Source organism: Eptesicus fuscus, chromosome 3, assembly GCF_027574615.1.
Source record: "Eptesicus fuscus isolate TK198812 chromosome 3, DD_ASM_mEF_20220401, whole genome shotgun sequence".
Taxonomy (NCBI): domain Eukaryota; kingdom Metazoa; phylum Chordata; class Mammalia; order Chiroptera; family Vespertilionidae; genus Eptesicus; species Eptesicus fuscus.
The window spans coordinates 59796833-59816040 of NC_072475.1; the positions used below are offsets into that span (position 1 = coordinate 59796833).

The 19208-nt window shown below is 41.1% G+C and overlaps 1 protein-coding gene across 2 annotated transcripts in view; it reads left to right on the top strand.

Annotated features, from left to right (window-relative positions):
- GPR156 (G protein-coupled receptor 156) overlaps positions 1-19208 on the top strand; it is a 68816-nt gene that overhangs the window by 22160 nt on the left and 27448 nt on the right. The gene's annotated exons all lie outside the window — the stretch shown is intronic.

Consider the following 19208-nt stretch of genomic DNA (forward strand, 5'->3'; position numbering starts at 1 on the left):
GTTTTTTTTTTTTATTGCATTTATCTGGGTGACATTGGTTAATAAAATTACATAGGTTTCAGGTGTACAATTCCGTAATATATCAACTGTATATTGTATTGTGTGTTCACCACCCCACGTCCAGTCTCCTGCCACCATTTATCCCCCCTTCACTCTTTAGTACCTCCCACCACTCCCCTTTCTCTCTGGTAATCACCATACTATTGTCTGTGTCCATGAGGGGTTATTTGGTTTTGTTTGTTTGTTTGTTTGTTTGTTTTTCTTAATCCCTTGTTACTTTATTTTTCATATCCTAAATTTTCATATCTGAACTTTGAAGTCGTATCCGCTCTTTCAATTATTCCAGAATTTCATTCTACCATTCTCAAGATCTCTTAGTGATTTAATAGGTTTCTATCACATCCCCATTGACCTTCCTCTTTCAAGGCTGCATAATGGTCTGTCTTCACTTAATAGATATCCTGACATGCTAGTTTTCCTTCTCTGAAATTTATTTTTCTTTAATAACCAAAGCCAGATGTCTCATTCTAGCACACTATGAGACTTTACCCTGGATTTTAGAGTCTCAGAAGAAGAGGGAGGAGATAGCCTAGTTTTGTATGAGATGTACAACAAGCAACAGTAAAATAGAAATGTTATTGGCAAAGGGAGTCTTTCTCAAACCTCCACTGGTAAACAATTTTCATACACATAAGATAATAATAGGAATATACTTATTCTTTTTTTCTTTTGAGTCATAATTTATGTACAATGAAATTTACTACAGTTCAGTAGTTTTTAGTATATTCACAAAGTTGGGCAATCATCAGCACTGTCTGATTCCAGAATGTTTTTATTACCTAAAAAGAAACCTTATACTCATTTGCAGTCTCCTTCCATTCCTCCATCCCTTTAGCTGCTGGCAACAACTAGTCTATTTTCTGTCCCTATAGATTTGCCTAATCTGATCAATGTACATAAGTCTTATACAATAAAAGCCTAATATGCAAATTTTCCCCTCCACCGGGAGTTTAACCTAGAGTTCGACCAGGAGTTCGACCAGGGAAGGGAGGCCCAGCCAGCAGCTGGCAATCACTAGGGACCCTACCGTGCATGATTTCATGCACTGGGCCTCTAGTGGAATCATAAAAGCATGTGGCTCATTGTGTCTGGCTTCTTTCACTTAGCACAATGTTAGCATAATGATTATAGGGTTTATCCATGTTGTAGTAGAAAGTAGTACTTCATTTCTTTCTATTGATGAATAATGTTCTGTTTTATGCATATTCCACATTTTGTTTTTCCATTCATCACTTGGTAAGTAGTTGATTGTTTCCACTTTTTGGCTATAAAAAATAATATGCTCCTCTGACCATTCACGTGCAAGTTTTTATGTAGTCATGTATTTTTGTTTAGTTGGGTATATACTAGTACCTAGGAGTAGAATTGCTAGGTCATATGGTAGCTCTGTATTTACATGCAAATCTGTTTTCTAAAGTGACTGTACCTTTTTACAGTCTCACCTGCAATGTATAGGGGGTGCGGGGGTTCCAGTTTCTCCACATCATTATCAACACTTGCTGTCATCTGTCTTTTTTATTTTAGCCAACAAAGTGGTTTTGTGATTTTGATTTTATTCAAATCATTGTGATTTTGATTTGCATTTCCCTGGTGGCTAATAACATAGAGCATCTTTTTGGCCATTTATATACGCTCTTTGAAGAAATTTCTATTCAAATCCTTTGACAATTTTTAAAGTAGATTATTTATCTTTTAATATACTTAAACCAGTGATTTCTCAAATTTGGTTCATGTTAAAATCTTCTAGGGAGCTTTTAAGAAATCTTGATACCCAGGCTTCATGGTAGACCAGTTAAATTAGAGCATCTGGAGGTAGTACACTAACAGCATTTAAAAAACAAAATCTGCAGGCAATTCCAATGTTTGAGAACAAGTGCTCTAGACTAGATGACCAAGCTGATGATATCTATATAGAAACATTAAAGATTTAGGAACTTAGAAATCATACCAGGTATTAAAAATAATTGAACTAAATGTGAATTATAAAAAGCCTAAACAGTTCAAGAGGTGGAGATGAACTTTTTAAAAATAATATTTAATAGGATGAACTTCTCCATAACAGGGAGTTTCAAACCACTTACAATGAGAGAAAATGTCTTGGCTGTGGTTTTTGCCTAGTGACTAAAGGTTGGTCTTAGGAGGCAACTGTGGGTGAGCCAATAAATGTAAGTAATCATGATACAGTTGAATCCCAAAAAAATTATCTCAATTATTCAGTGTTCAGAAAGAAACTGACAAAATGTGACTGTTGACCAGGAGAAAACTGAAAGGTAGGCGTTTGAAGTCATAGGAAGATTAGAGACACAGTGTAGGGAAAACGACATCTCTTTAAGAATGTAAAAAACTTCCCAGAGAGCATAGAACCCACAGTTTGTCGGGTTAGGTACAAAATAGGAAAAAGGACTTTAAGAAGCACCTTTGAAGAGAGTTCAAAACACATAAAGGGGTTATTTAAATCTATTAAAAGGAAAAAGCTCGAACAGCAGTGGGATCTTTTGCTGGTAATAATGGGCAAAGGAAGTGCTCAGAAGCCAAAAGACAATAAGACTAAATTAATTATGTGCCTCTAAATGTATTGAATGATTACCACACACAAATTGTCCCCTATGGATGGATGGATCAGTAGTTGTTGATCAAATAGCTTTTTTGTGTTTTGCATATTTTGAGTCAGGTAGACAAACACTGATTAATCACTGGAACCCATTGGCATTCCTCTTGAGACATTTGAAGGCTTCTGGAAGAAATGTGTCTCTTGGTCATAACTCTCCCTGAAGCTGCTGCCCCAGCCCTCTGGCTTCCTAGTAACACCAAGCAACATAAAAGGGTGATTTCACTAGCCACCTCCACTTCCTCGTTTCCAATTCATTCTTCACCCCATGCTCTGATTCCACTAACATGTCCCTTGCCAAAGTCATTAAATCAACAGATCTTTTAGCCTCCATCCTGTTTAGCCTCAAGCCATATAATACTGAACCATTTTCTCTGTTCCTCCTTTCTGAAACCTCTTTTCTCGACCTTACATATACAAATGCCCTAGTTTTACCTCTCTCTTTCTTATAAGTACCGCGTGCTAACCGATTGCGCCACTGGAGCTCCATCCCTCTCTCTTTCTTACCAGCTACTTTCACTGGCTCCTGAACTCCACCTACCCATGTAATATTGATATCACCCTGGGTTCCAGTCTTGATTCACTTCTTACATGATATCCCTCTCATGACCTTAATCTCCAAGCCCTGCCTCTTTCAAATCCCATTTCCTAACTTGCTAGTTGATATTGTCAGATGGATGTTCCTCAGTCAATTCACATTCGGTGACCAAAAAACCAGATTCACAGCATACCTTAATCTTTCTCTACTTCTGTGTCTTCCCTATCTCAGTTAATAGCATTATCAGCTTTCTACTCCTTGTGTGTAATTCCTCTGTTACACATCCAGTTAGTCACCGAGTCGCAAATATCAAACCTCTGAAACATCTACCAAATCTGTCTCCTGTTTGTTGTCCATGTCCATTGCCCAAGTGTAGCCCTGACCTACTTTTCATCTGAGCAATTGCAGTATCTCCCTAACTGGTCTTTTCCATTTCCAATTTAGCTACTGTCCTCTTACCAGCATTTTTTCTTTTTTTTTAAACACAGACCTGTTTTTTCAACATAGACTTTTACTGCCTACACAACTCCTTAGGTGAGCATTGAAGATCTTTTATAATCTGGTCTTCATCTACAATTTCTGCTTATTCCCTTTAAATTAAGTTGTGCTTTCCTCATACAAGGTAATGGCCATTCCTCGAGCATGCCATGCACTTGCATCACCAAGCCTTTGTTCGCACTTTTTCTTGTTTCATGACTCTCCTCATTTTTCACCTGACAAACTCCTATTCATCCTGTAAAACAAACTCATATCCATCAAAATGTGGTCCCTGGACCAACAGCATCAGTATCATCTGGGAACTTGGGAGAAATACAAATTCGTGGAGCCCTACCCTAGACCCTACTGAATCTGAAACTTGGGGATGATGAGCATATCTGTATTTTAACAAGCTTTTTAGGTGATTTGTATCAATTCTGAAATTTGAGAGCTACTCTCCTAAGGCACAGTTCCTTTATCAATGCCCATAGCACTTGCCATGTACCTATATTATTTACCACATATTTACTTATTCAGTCTTTTGTAATCATATTTAGCTAGTCACTTATTATTCTCCTCTGCTACATATTGAGTCCTCAACATCAAATACAATATTTTTGTGTGTTTCCTGACACCTGACACCGTGTCTGGCACATAGGAGGTGCTTGATTAGAATTCAGAGCCTAAAACATACTTCACATCCCTCAAGGATCCAGTCTAGTCAGAGTGCATACAAACACACAGGGCTGATAATCAATGATGTCCAAGGTTTTTACTCTTAAAGACTGACATGTGCCACACAAGCCAAAAGCACATCCTGACAATATCAAGTGTCAGCAAGAATGCAGAGAAACTGGATCTCTCATACATTACTGGCAGGTATGTGAAATGTTACTGCTGTCGTGGAAAACAGTTTGGCAGATTGATACAAAAATGAAAAATACACTCATTGGGTGATTCATCAATGGGTATTTGCCCTAGAGAAATGAAAACTATGTTTACACAAAAACCTGAACACAAACACAGAAACTTTCTTGGTAATAATCAAAAACTAGAACCAACCTAAACCTCCTTCAATAGTACCGAACTATGGAACTTCCATACACTACCCAACAATAAAAAGGAACAATCTTTTCATACATGCCACAACTTGGATTAATCTCAAGGGCATTATGCTGAGTGGGGGGGAAAAGCTAATCTCTAGTGGTTAACACTGTACGATTCTATTTATTTTGAATTTTCAAGAGATGAATTTATAGTGATGAAGAATAGATCAGAGGTTGCCAGGGGTTACAGTTGGGGAAATATATGACTACTAGAGGCCCGGTGCACAAATTCGTGCATGGGTGGGGTCCCTCGGCCTGGCCGGTGATCGAGGCCTATCGGGGGTAGGGGGCTGGCTGGCCAGGGAGAGGGACTGTGGGAGGTTGGCTGGCCAGCCCCCCAATCGGGGCCTATCAGGGGGCCGGCCAGGGGGAGGGGCTGTGGGAGCTGGCCAGAGGGAGGGGTTGGGGGAGGTTGGCTGTGGCAGTGCACTGACCACCAGGGGGCAGCTCCTGCATTGAGCATCTGCCCCCTGGTGGTCAGTGCACATCATAGCAACTGGTCAACCGGTGGTTCTAGTCATTCTGGTTGTTTGGTCATAATGGCCACTTAGGCTTTTATATATATAGATAAGGGGGTAGTTTGAGGGATGTCTTGTTTTCTTTGCATGATGGAACAGTTCAGTGTCCTGATTGTGGTGGTAGTTATGTTAATCCATACATGTGATAAATTTCATAGAACTCCACACACACACACACACACACACACACACACATGCACATATGCACACATACAGAGCACATGTAAAAACATGTGAAATGTAAATCGGATGTAGGATTAATAGTATTGTGCCCGTGTCAGTTTCCTGGGTTGATAGTGTGCTCTCATTATGTAAGATGTTATCTTTGGAGAAAGCTGGGTGAAAATCTCTTTTCTGTTTTGCAACTTCTTGTGAGCTTTAAATAATTTCAAAATAAAAAGTTTTCTGAGAAAAAGAAAGCTCAGGGATTTCTGGTAAAAGCTGGATTAGGAAGCACTTCTTGACATAAAGCTAAAATGGGGTCCGGGGAGTAGAGGCGCGCTCCCTGCCCTGCGGAGGTGGGAAAGGAAGAAAGAGGAGTGGAGAGTCTTGCCTTGGAGGCCATTTGGTAGAACTTGGCCCAGACCTGCTAGCCTCCCTCCAGTCCCAGCTCATGCCTTCTGGGTGGGGGTGAAGAGGAAAATGAAAGCCTTTCCTCAATAGGTCCAACTGGGAAAACGGAGAGGGGGATAGGGTTCATTCTTAACAATGTTCTCAAAGGAGAGCAAAAGATTACTACTAGTAAACGGCATAAGCACTCAGGCTCTGGAATCAAACTCCACCTCAAATCCTAGCTCCGCCATGTACTAGTCGTGTGACTTGATCTCTGTATTGAACTTTGCTGAATCCCATTTCCCTACTGAAAAATAGAGTCACGACACTGCTTATCTCCGAATGCTGTGAAGACTGCGTTAGATCGGACAGGTAGAGCAACTGCCCAGCGCGTAGTAAATACATAATCAATCTTGGCTACTCTTTTTTTTTTTCTTAAATCCTCACCGAGGGTATTTTTCCATTGATTTTTAGGGAGAGTGGAAGAGAGAGGGAAAGCCAGAGAGAAACATCAATGTGAGAGAAACACATCGATTGGTTGCCTCCTGCAGGGCCCTGACTAGGGCCTGGGACAGGGAGGAGCCTGCAACTGAGATACGTGCCCTTGACCAGAATTGAACCCGGGACCCTTCTTCAGTCCTCAGGCCAATGGTCTAACCACTGAGGCAAACCAGCGAGGGCTGGGCTACTCTTTTTAACATTATTAATATCATTACCAATATTCTAAGAAATAGAAAAAGCATGTAGTCAGATTCATCTGTAATATATATTTGGATGAGCCAAAAATATTTCAGAGAACTCTTAAAAATCTATTTTTGTGTTTTATAAAATCAAGCTTTAAATGATAATGATAAATAAAGTGAAATGTTTTATGTATATATATATATCTAATCTAATAATAGACAAATATGCAAATTGACCATACCTCTGACACACCCAGAAGCCACGCCCACAAGCCACGCCCACCACCCAATCAGAGCGAGTATGCAAATTAACCCAAACCAAGATGGCTACAGCCACAGAGAGCAAGGTTTCCTAGGTAACAGAGGAAGCCAAGCTTTCTGCCAGCCGTTGCAGGCCTAAGCCTCCACTCAAGCTACAAAGTTTCAATTATAGAAGGTAAACAAATTCAAACAAATGGCGGCAGAATGGAGCTTGAGAGGGCAGGCCAGGGTTGCTGCCGGCAACAGGGGAAGCAAAGCTTTCTGCACACCCTGGCCGGGCCCACCCGCTTAAGGCAACAAAGTTTCAATTATAACCCCAACACAAATGGCTGCCAGCTGGCCTTGGAGGGAGCCCCAAGCTTGGCTCCACTCCAGGCTACAAAGTTTCAATTGTAGAAGGAAAATAAATTCCAGATACCAGGGCCTCTGCTTGGGTTGCTAGGGGGCGTGGCCTGCCTGCAAACCACCACAGGCCCCTCACTCAGGCCGCCCCCGCCCCAAGGGAACCCCACCCTGATCAGGGACACCCTTCAGGGCAAACTAACTGGCCCCCACCCCTGTACCAGGCCTCTATCCTATCTAATAAAAGAGTAATATGCAGATTGATCATCACTGCAACACACAATATAGCTGCCCCCAAGTGATCAAAGATCCTGCCCCCATGTGGACACAGGATGGCCACCACAAGATGGCCAGCAGGAGAGGGCAGTTGGGAGGCACCTGGCAAGGAAGGGCAGTTGAGAGGGACCAGGCCTGCAAGGGAGGGCAGTTGGAGGTGATCAACCCTGCAGGAGAGGGCAGTTAGGGGTGACCAGGCCGGCAGAGGAGGGAAGTTGGGGGCAAACAGGCTGGCAGCAGAGTGGTTAGGGGGTGATCAGGCTGGCAGGCAGAAGCGGTTAGGGGCAATCAGGAAGGCAGGCAGGCAAGCAGTTGGGAGCCAGCAGTCCTGGATTGTGAGAGGGATGTCCGACTGCCCGTTTAGGCCCGATCTCAGGGATCGGGCCTAAATGGGCAGTCGGACATCCCTTGAGGGGTCCCAGATTGGAGAGGGTACAGGCTGGGCTGAGGGACAACCCCCCTCCGTGCACGAATTTCGTGCACCGGGCCTCTAGTAGATATATATATGTGTGTGTGTGTATGTGTGTGTGTGTATGTGTGTGTGTGTGTGTGTGTGTGTGTGTGTGTATTTCAGGATCCTTCAGTATTTGAATTCTTCATAAAATCAGGACTTAGTTCCTATATGTGTAAATACAGAAAATATAACTTAAAATTGATAGTTGTTACTTTCTATAACAGGCCTCTTATGTGCTTTCACTTAAGATCTCTAACCTTTATAGCACTCAGCAAGATAAATATCATCTTCCACATTTTCAAGTGAAAAACCTGCCATACACAGCTAGTAAATGTAGTCAGTCTGATTTCAAAGCCCATGCTTTTTCCACTACATCACGTTACCTCAGTATGAATCAGTGAAAGCTGCTTAAACACGCACAGAGCGAGTGTCTAACAGTTGTTCCTTTCACGTCAGATTACAGGACAGAACATACAACTCCTCTCACAGCCCAGCGCAGGCACTTCCAGGCCGTTACTGGGGCCCAAACTTGGAGCCACTAGACAATGATGGAAACCAAGAGCCCAAAGCCGATTGTAGCAAGAATTCAGTCTGGGGTTCCAGCCAGTAGGTAAAGCCAGGAGTCAGAAAGGGAACCCTGCCAAGGTCCACGGTCCATGCCAGCAATCAGAATCGGAAGGCACTCCAGGGCTCTCAGGACTTCCCTCTGTCTCCTCTTGGTAAATGCCAGCTACATGGGGCCTTTGAGGAGGCTCAGTTGAGGGGCAGGTGAAAAACTTCGGCCTACCAGCACTACTGCTGGACATTAGAAACTGGGGTAGGGCAGGCCCCTCACAGAAATTCATTGATCAGGAGCATGGACACTGGACCCAGGCGGCTGGGGTAAACTAGGGGGGTGGGGAGGGGGAGTGAGAAAACACTGGAGGGAACCAGGAGTCAGGACATCTGGATTACAATGTGGTCCCTAGATGGCTGTAAAACTGTATGCAGGTCCCTTCATCTTAAAATGAGGGCGTCAGGTCAGATCAGTGGTTAAAGCTATGTTCCTTAGAACCCTAAGGCTCAAATGCTGTCCTAGGCAACTTACAGGGGCAGAGTGGTGGGAGCAAGCAGGTCCTGCCTTTCGGGCCATCTCCCTTTTATCTCTTCTAAGTATTGAACCTCTAAGAGCCCTTCTAAATCTCACTAGTTACCCAAGATAGCAAACATTTAACAAGTTTCCACAAGGTTCCAGGCCCTGTGGAAAGTTTTGGTGGGGACACGGCTAAGTAAAACGCAGTCCCACATCAGCAATTCCCAGATTCTAGCCCAGTGAGGAATGATTCCAGCAGCTGTAGCTGTTCAGGATTCCTCTCAAATTCACCAAGGCCCAAAGTTCTGCTGCTGCAAACCCGAGGAAGAGAAAGGATGGAAGAGGGAAACCTCCCCAGTCTGGCCGCCGAATCCTTGGTGCCTCAAAGAGATGAATTTACAGAAGGATAACGTCTGCTTCACAGCAGACTCCCTGTGAGTGGGTGTTCCGTGTGGCCAATTGTGCTTGTGCTCTGTGCTCCACTTGAAATCAGGGCATCTGCTCTGCCCTCTGGGAAGTACGACAAGTCTCCTGCCGGGAATTGCCCAAGGCCCTCTCCCACAGCTAAGGGAGCCGGGAAGTTGAAACCGCTGCTTCATAAATGACAGCACTGCTGACACTCTAGGGTCTGAGTTTACGAGAGAAGGGGACTTTTTTGTTTCTAGTGTTTTTTCCCCCGGCATTTAAAACCAATTTAAAATAGATTACAATTGCATGAGACATAACAAAAATACATTTGGAAACTAATTTTTTATAAAATTGATGTGGAGTGTGGCCATAAAACTCCCAATTAAAGCCACACAAGCTCCTTTCGACTAAGGGTACGCTTTGGGGCTTTTTCTCCTCTCATCTCCAGCTTATCTCGGATCTGTCAGTATGTTTTTCACTCCTGGCCTAGGCTTGAGCTGGTATAATGAAGTAATGGCATTGGGCATTATATCAAAATTTCCACATTTCAGCTTTAAAAATATTTGAAGGATGCATTTTTAAATTTGGTCCGTAGGTCTGTTCATAGTCTAGGAGGGTTATGTATTCTGAAATTTTACACTGGAAGTTCATATGCATATTCACATATAAACATCTATAATAAACATACCTTCAGATGCATAGATTTTGTTAAACAGAATACTGAGGAAACAACTGCTTACATTATCTTAAAGCTTTGTTTTCTTTTAAAAGATGAAAAGACAGAATAAGAAAATTGTCTTTGCCATGAAAAGGTTAGAAACCAGGGAGGTGGTGCCCTGATGAGCTGAGGACAGAAATTATTCTATTTGCCTTCCAGCCTCCAGTTCTTCTTACCTTGCCAAGCAGATCCTTAGGAGTTGTTTAATTAATGTTTGCCACAAGGAGATCATTAAAACATGGAGACACTGAGGTCACCTGCTAAATGAGAATTTGAGGTCAGGATATTTAGCAGGTTTCCTTTTGCATTTAAAAGCTAAATATTTTGCTTGATTGATTGGGAAGTAATCCTAATGCATGTCTGGTAACCAGGTCAGTCTGTTGTTCCTGCTTAATGCAGGAAAGCAGAAATGGAAATAAGCCAGTGACAGGGAAGAGAAATTTGCCTCTGGAATAAGTTAAGGGAAGAGCTGGAAGGGACCTTAGATTTCATCAGGTCCAACCACTGCTAACCATTTAGCCATTGTGCAGGCAGAATGTCTTTGTTCTTTCGGTTCCTTTCCAGCTTCAGCAACTGTGGGCCTGAACCGACAGAAGGGTAGGTAAGGAGCTCACTCTCCTCACCAGTTCTTACGACTGTGGGAAAGCAGGCGGACTTTAGAGAGGCCGGGCCCAGCCAGGACAAGAGGCAGGGCTGAATGGGTTCGCTCTTGAAAAAAAGATAATTTACGGGCTGCAAGGATGCAAGCAGCAAATCAGTCCAAGATCAGCAGATTTTCTGAAGCCATGGAGTGGGATGCAGTTGTTAACCTCTGAGCAGATGTAAGCTGAGAGTCTAATCTGTGTGGTCGTGAAGATGAGGTCTCATCCATCAATTGCTGGACGAGGGCTGTCCTCATATCACTGGGCCTGCATGGCCCTGGACACAGGACGGAAGAGACATATTGGACAAAAGCATTGCCTGGGGGAATTCTCCCGGAAGAACTCAGCCAATAGAAAGGAATCTTTCAAGTGGCCTGATTTCATTGGAGACAAGTAAATACATATGTGGGTGTGTATATGTGAATGCACCCCCCACCCCCGCAAAGATGCTGCACTTTCCTAGAAACAAAGAAAATGGGAGAGCAGAAGGTCCACAAGCACAGTGATCCTTTCTCTCGTTTATTTTTAGACCCGTCAGCATCATGCTGATGGGGAATCAAAGGAGGGGCTCACCCAGATGAGGTTTTCAGTGAGGGTTTGGAGTAGGGGGATTGGCCAAGTGGTCAAAACCCAATGTCTGCGGAAGGCTACAGAACTCAGAGACCCCCAAATATACCTGGCCCTTTTGTGTTCAGTGGGAGTTCTCAGCTTTTCCAGGAGGGACCAAAGAGATCCCCCTGAAACTCCTACCAGCACCCCTCTTGTCTTAACACGGAGGCATTGAACCAGCTCTTCGATTTCCTTCTGCCATCAGGGATCTCTGCTGCTTTGCAGCCATTCGCCATTTATCAGAGACCATTGCCAAGGAAAAATGAGATCAGGGAAGAGGATAAAGAAAGGAAGAAAAGATCGGCCTTCCATAGCCATTAATGAATTCACTTACTCACTAACTAATGGTTATGGAATGCTTGCCATTTTCCAAAGACTGTGCTGAAGCCTGAGATACAGATGAATAAGAAACAGCCTGGATTTTGAGGAATAGAAACTGTTTAGTGGGACAAACATGAAAAGCTGGGAATACAACATGACAATTGTATTGATGCTCCTATACCCTGGGGTGTTATTAGGAGATAGAGCCGGGCACCAAACCTAGACTTAGTCATCAACCAGGCAGATACATGCTCTTATTTCTTTGACTCCAATGACATGAGTCACTTACAAAGAAAATGTTAAGAAATGCCCCATAGAAAAAATAAAAATATTGACTGATAGCACAATGAACTTGGTTGATTGATGTTGGAGGCCATTGGTTTTGGTGACAGCAATCTGCAAGGTTATATAATTTTATCCCCCAGCTGCCTGGAGGTAAAAGCAGACAATGGATTTTCATTTTGACGGGAGTTTTGTGGGACAGATGCAGCAAAAGGGCTTGTTTGCAGCGGGAACTGGGTGTTGGTGAGAGAACATTTCAGATGACCAACCAGAGGTTAGAAATTGGGTAGAGAAAGAGAGGCTGATAGACTGTGAAAAAGCAACAGAACCAAGGAACTGGAGGTCTACAGGCTGTCAGTGAGAAAGGGTGTTAGAGATAAGCAAATGAGGGGGCTGGGAGATAGGAGATTCATTCATTCATTCATCAAGTATTTATTGAGTTCCTTTCATATTTGAGGTAGAGTTCTAGTGCTGGGAGTACATCATGAAAAATTTTAATTGGGAGAAGCAATAAACAACAACAATAATAAATATGTAAATTGTGTAATAAATTAGAAGTTAACAAGTACCAAGGTGGGATGGAGATGGAGAGAACAGAGCAGGATCAGAAGGATTTGGAATTCTGGGCAAAGGGTGTGACTTTATTTGGGTTGTCATCGAAGCTTTAGTTGAGATGGTAACATTTGAACAAAGATATGAAGGGAGAGAGGGAATAAACTATACAGATGTGTGAATTAAAGAGTCCAGGCATGGGGAATAGTCACTTCAAAGCCTTGAAGTGTATGAGTGCCTGGTATTTCCAGGAACAATAAGGAGGCCTATGTCGAGTGTAGTGGGAAGGGAACAAAGTAGGAAATGAGGTAGAGGGCTAATGGAGACCAAATGTGTAAGCCTTGTAGATGGGCTTTTCCTTGGAGTGAGATGTGGTGCCATTGCAGGGTTCTGAGCAAAGTAGTAACATGATCTGACCCACCTTCGCTGTGGCTGCTGTGTTGAAAACAGACATAAGGAAGGGTTCAGCATAGAAGCAGGGAGACCAGTGAGGAGGCTATTGCAATAATCCAAATGAGAAATGCAAAGTAAGACTGATCAGGGAGGTGGCAGCAGAGGTGGTGAGAAGTAGTTGGATTCTGGATGTATTTCAGGAATGGAACTAATAGGATTTCATGACAGATTGGATATGGTGGTGAGCAAGAGTCAAGGATGACTCCAAGATTTTTGGTCCAAGCAAATAGAAAGAAGGAGTTGCCATTATCTAAACTGGTGAAGAATTTGAGAGGAACAGGTTATGGAGGGCAGGGGGGACTAGGAGTTAAAATTCAACAAGATATATGCACCCCCATGTTTATTGCAGCATTATTTATAATAGCCAAGATATGGAAGCACCCAATGCCATCAGTAGTCGAGTGGATAAAAAAATTGTGTACATATACACAATGAAATATTACTTGGTCATAAAAAAATGAAATCTTACCTTTTGCAAAAACATGAATGGAGCTAGAGGGTATTATGCTATGTGAAATAAGTCAGAGAAATACAAATACCATATGATTTCACTTATATGTGGAACCTAAAGAACAAAATAAATGAACAAACAAAACAGAATCAGACTCATAGATGCAGAGACCAGGCTAATGGTTGCCAGAGGGCAGGGCGGTGGGGGGAGTTTAAAAAAGGTGAAGGGATTAAGAAGTACAGATTGGTAGAAACAAAATAGTCACAAGGATATACAGTAAAGTATAACATAAGAAATAAGTCAATAATATTATAATAACTAAGTACGGTGCCAGGTGGGTACTTGAATTATCAGAGGATCACTTCGTAAATTGTGATAATTGTCTAACCACTATGCTTTACACCTGAAACTAATATAAAATAATATTGAATGTCAACTGTAATTGAAATATAATTTTTTTAAAGAGTAGGAGTTAAATTTTGGGTGGATTGTGATCAGAGAGTAGGATATTGATGTTAAAATTTTTGAAGTGGTACCATTCTAAATAATCATAAGACCCAGGGTATGACCTGGGTCTGGGTGTCTGAAAGTGGAGTAAAGTGAAGTCATTATGATTAAAGAATTTAGAACTTCGGAGGTTTAAAGGTTAGTGAAGTCTCTTAAGATGGTGGTCCAGGCAGGAGAGGAAGGAGCAGGGCCAGGCTATTGTTACCCTTATGATACTAAGTTTTCATATAAATGGCTAGAGGTTACAGAAATATTAGTTTGATGTGTACAGAATTTGAATTGGGTTCAGATTTAGAACCTAATAGATTAGAAATAAGCAAGAGAGAAAAATGATCACATTTGCTGAAACGTACCAGACAACATTACGATAAAGCTGTTTAGAACATATCCAGATGAGATATATTTATAATCTCATTGTGGCACAGATAGAAAACAGTGGATTGAAAAGAAATTCAATAAATCTTCACAATTTATTCTTCTTTGTTTTATTATAATGCCTTTTGAAAAGACATTCATATTTAGTTATAGATTATATTTAAAACTCAATGATACCATTTATATCAATTCATGTAGCATTTTAGAAAGCATGGTCCTGTGACATCTTAGGAAAGTCTTCTAATAGTCACAGCAAGGCAAGAAGTAGCCTTCACCCCATTTTCAGGCCCAGTTTCCAAACTCAGTGCTTACCCATCATTAAAAAGAAACAATAGCATTACCAGGCAGTCCTCCATGACTCTAAGAATAATAAGCCTCCAAGTTCAGAAACCAATATTTGATAAAGATTTTTAAGTCATCATACATATAAGCTGGTGGATGTCACTTATGCATCTGAATTCATTATAGACTATTGAGATGATAATCCAGGTCCATACAAATTCTGCAGATGGATATTTTTCTTTTATGTATTGAGAATTTACTTGAGGATAAAAAAGTCAAGAAAGTTCTTGCCTCATATTGCCAATCAATAAATGAAGGAAAATTGATGAGACCACTATGTAATCCTTTAAAAAAGAAAACCCACCTTGTTTTTCACTGCCAGTAACACAGTCTGGGCTTTATTCTCTTTGTAAAATCAACACAAGTAATCTAGATGTGACTCGCTCTTTATAATTAAGTATATAATATTTCAATCTTCTTGCTTTGTGGAAATTATGGGTTTGTGGTTGATTAAAATATTCAGCAAATGTAGTTTCATCTTTTAGTTTAAGAGAAAAATATAAATGACATTGCTGGTTGAATTTCCATCAAAGTAGCAAAGACATTCCCTAGACATACATTATTCACCTGCTGAATTGGAGATGATTCACTTTTCAGTGTCTTCACAGGTGTTAACTTGGCCAAACAAGACAGGTAAATCACTTTCCATTCATTTTTTTTCTGAGGCAAGTTTCCAGTAAAATTGTTTTACTATGAAATATACATATATAAGTCCATGTCATACCCATTTGAAAAATGAATTTGCATCAACTTCTGAGATGTGAAGACTATGCCATTTATATTTTGTCCAAAGAGACAAAATTGAGTTCCTCCTAACTAAATCAGGAGGTGGGGAGTTCTAAATGAGGATTTCATGCAGTACTGAATTACACGAAAGGAGATCTGATTGTACAGTAGGGTTCACATAAAAGGGGTCCAGGAAAGAATGCAGAAAAAAACCTACCTACAGTGATCTAGACAACACAGATGTGTGGCTGTGAAACCCAGAATGTTGCTGATGAGGAGGTCATTGGATATTTATTGCTCATGCCCAGGAGCTTGCGGGTGGCTACGGGAAAGAATGGCCTCCGTTACTGGCCTTGCAGGAGCCCACCCAGTAGTAGTGTCACTGCCCAAGCTTCTGACTGCACTGAGTGGCCCGTCCCAGGTCAGCGGTGCTCTCCTCTCTGACTCAGTGTCTGCACTGGTCTCTCAGATGTATGATTCTTCTTAACAAATGCTTTGTGGAGCTGCTGATTAGCATTGTTCTCATTTTGCTAATCAATATTCACCACATATTCCCCCTTTTTATGGGAACAGATAAAGAAACTAGGGAAGATTACACTCTGCGAGCCTACGATTTGAAGATGTGGTGACTGAGGATGTTAGAGCTAGATCTTAAATTTGGATATAGGAGACATAAGGCAAACAATAGGGAAATGTTCTTTATACATGTAATGCTCTTGTTAAGTGATGAATGTGGTATTTAAAAAAATAAATAAATCTGAAAATAATGTACAAGAGGTATTAGGACGGGAAAACCAGTGTTACAGAGAGCTAAAGATTACACTAAAATCTAAAAATAAATATTTTTGCATCACCCTAGAGTTTTCAAAGAGTTTTGCACACGCCTCATTTGATCTTTGCATTACTTGGAGGGTGGATCTGAAAGATGATATTATCTTCATTTCACACGTGAGGAAACAGGAACCTAGGAGTAGTTGAATGACTTGCCCAGAGTCACACGAAGCCAGGATTTCCATTTGTCACACCTGCCTCCGGTTGATCTAACATGATTGTATCTTAGATAAATGTGGTAGCAGGAATGGAGAGGGAGGGACAACTTGGAGAGATTTTGAAATAACAAGTGAAAGAAATTGGCCATTGATAGTGTATCTATTATATAAATCTGTCTATATAAAAGGCTAATATGCTAAATGTCTGACCATCCGGGTAATGACATCAAGTAGTAACACCTGGCTTCCTCTCCCTAGCAACGACTAGCCTCAGGTGGAAACACTTTACACTGTAACCAAATGTCCATGAAGCATTTTCCCATGCCTCATCTCATTTGATCCTCACAGAAGTCCTGGAGTAGGTAGATAGGAGACTCGGTGGAATCCTATTTTATTTTCATTAGCCGGAAAATGGAGATTTAGAAAGCTTAGAAACTTGACTCGACTGAAAAGAAGTAAGAAATGGTGGACCTTGAAAATGACTTCAGGTTTTCTCACTGCGCAGAATATAGTCAAACACTGCTGCAGTTAAATATTTTACCCTTTGTTCTCCCTGCGTGATCTACAATAATAATGTGCTTTGTGTTGATATTTCCTGCTGTGTTGCTGACAATTACCTGAAAGAGAAATTGCAGTGTTTCACTGGGCTGGAAAAGTTTAGCTGCATCAGAAAGCAGGTCTAATTAAGCAAGTTTGTTCTATATCTATAAAAGGCTAAGGTTACTTGCACATGCGCGATACATATAAAGCTCTCACTGGCATGAATCGCACATGTGTGTTTCGATCTGTCATTGTCGATCGTGAATTTGGTTGTTTTTGTTGACATTCTGAAGCTGAAAGAAGGCAGCAGCACAGGAAGTAACAATGGTGATTAAATATGATTGTAATAGTGATCTGGGTAGATATAATTATCCCCATATAACTGAAGTTGCCATCATATTCAGAAACGAAGATGGAGGACCTCCTTTTGAAAGGGACTTGCTCATTCATTGTAAACCAGATCCCAATAATCCGAATGCCACTAAAATGAAGCAAATCAGTATCCTGTTTCCTACATTACATGCACTGACGTATCCTATTCTTTTCCCACATGGTGAAAAAGGCTGGGGCAGTGATGGCGAACCTATGACACGCATGTCATCACTGACACGTGTAGCCATTTCTGATGACATGCCGAGGATGAAACATTTGCTGCTCCTGAGGATGAAACATTTGCGAAATAGTGTTTTTTCCTCAAAGTGACACACTACCCGAGTTATGCTCAGTTTTTTGGCGAAGTTTGACACACCAAGCTCAAAAGGTTGCCCATCACTGGGAAAGGATATTGCATTAAGACTCAGAGATGACAGTGTAATCGACAATAATACTAGATTCAATGGATGATGCCGAAAAGGAAAATTTCCCCACCGAATTTCTTAAAAGTATTACTCCTTCTGGAATGGTGTGTCATAAATTAGAATTGAAAGTAGGTGCAACCATGATGCTACTGAGAAATCTTAATAGTAAATGGAGTCTTTGTAATGGTACTAGATTTATTATCAAAAGATTGAGACCTAACATAATTGAAGTGGAAGTATTAACAGGATCTGAGGAGGAGAGGTTGTTCTGATTCCAAGAATTGATTTGTCCCCGTCTGACACTGGCCTCAGTGTTAGAATAAGTTTAATCAATTTGTCAGTCATTGTTTTTATCAATGTTGTTTTTATATCATGTTCTTGTTGTTTTTTATATCATGTTTTTGTTGTTTCTTTATCATGTCTTTGTTGTTATATCATGTTGTTATTGTTTATTTATTAATCAATTTATATCTTATTTTCATATACATTTTACTAATTTTCTTTCATCTCTGACACTTCTATTATAGGGAAAGGGCAAATAGCGATATTAAAATATTTCTTCTAATTAATTTTCTTTCAATGTGCACGAATCTGTGCACCAGGCCACTAGTAAATGATAAACAGGAGAAGGAAATGTGATTCTGAGGTTTCTGAAGCCTGGAAGGTGTTGAGATTAATAATATCACCAGCTGTTGTTAGCAGCATGCTTACTACGTGCCAGGTCCTATGCCACTCATTTGGGCTATATTGCCTCATTGACTCCTCACAGCTCTGAGGGGAAGGAGTATTATTATCCTTATTTCATAAGGGGAATACATGAAAGTTGTTTTTGTTTTTAAAGGGTGGGAGGGAAAAAAATCAAGGGTTTTACTCCAAGACAAGGTAAAGTTCAACTGGACTCTGGCTTATGGTGACCATACTTGGGGCCTGCGTCCTGGGGCAGTGCTTTGGTGTTCCTACATGTGTGGACGTAATCATGCTACCAGCCACAAAGTAATGGAACTGAGCCACAGGTGGTTATGATGTTTGCAAATCCAGCACTAGCAAATGGTCTGTTTAATGCCTCCTCGATATTTTGCTGCCGTTAAAATAGGCTGTACTAAGCAGATGGCTCTGCCTTGGCTCTGGACTTTAAGGTTGTCAGCCAGGTAATCCAGATATATAGATAGCAATGCTTTCCTCCTCAAATATTATCAAAAATAAAAAATATAACTAAGTATAATTATCATATGATTCAGTATAAATATTGCATTTATGTAAAATACACTATTTAGACTAAAATTCTTAAATACAACCATACATTCCTCCTTAATTGTTACTAGTTACTTTTACTTCTTGTTATTGATAACAAAAACAAATAAACAAAAACAGCTTAAGCCTGGTTTTTCCTTAAGCTTAACCAAGTCACACATTTATACCTTGTCCTGAGCCTCTATTGAGTCCAGGGTTTGTCTGAGACCTCCCTCTCATCTGTGAATTGCTCTGTCACCGTATTTAAAACCCCTCGAGAAAAGACCCTTGCCATATTCCCTGCTTTCAATCCCTGCTTC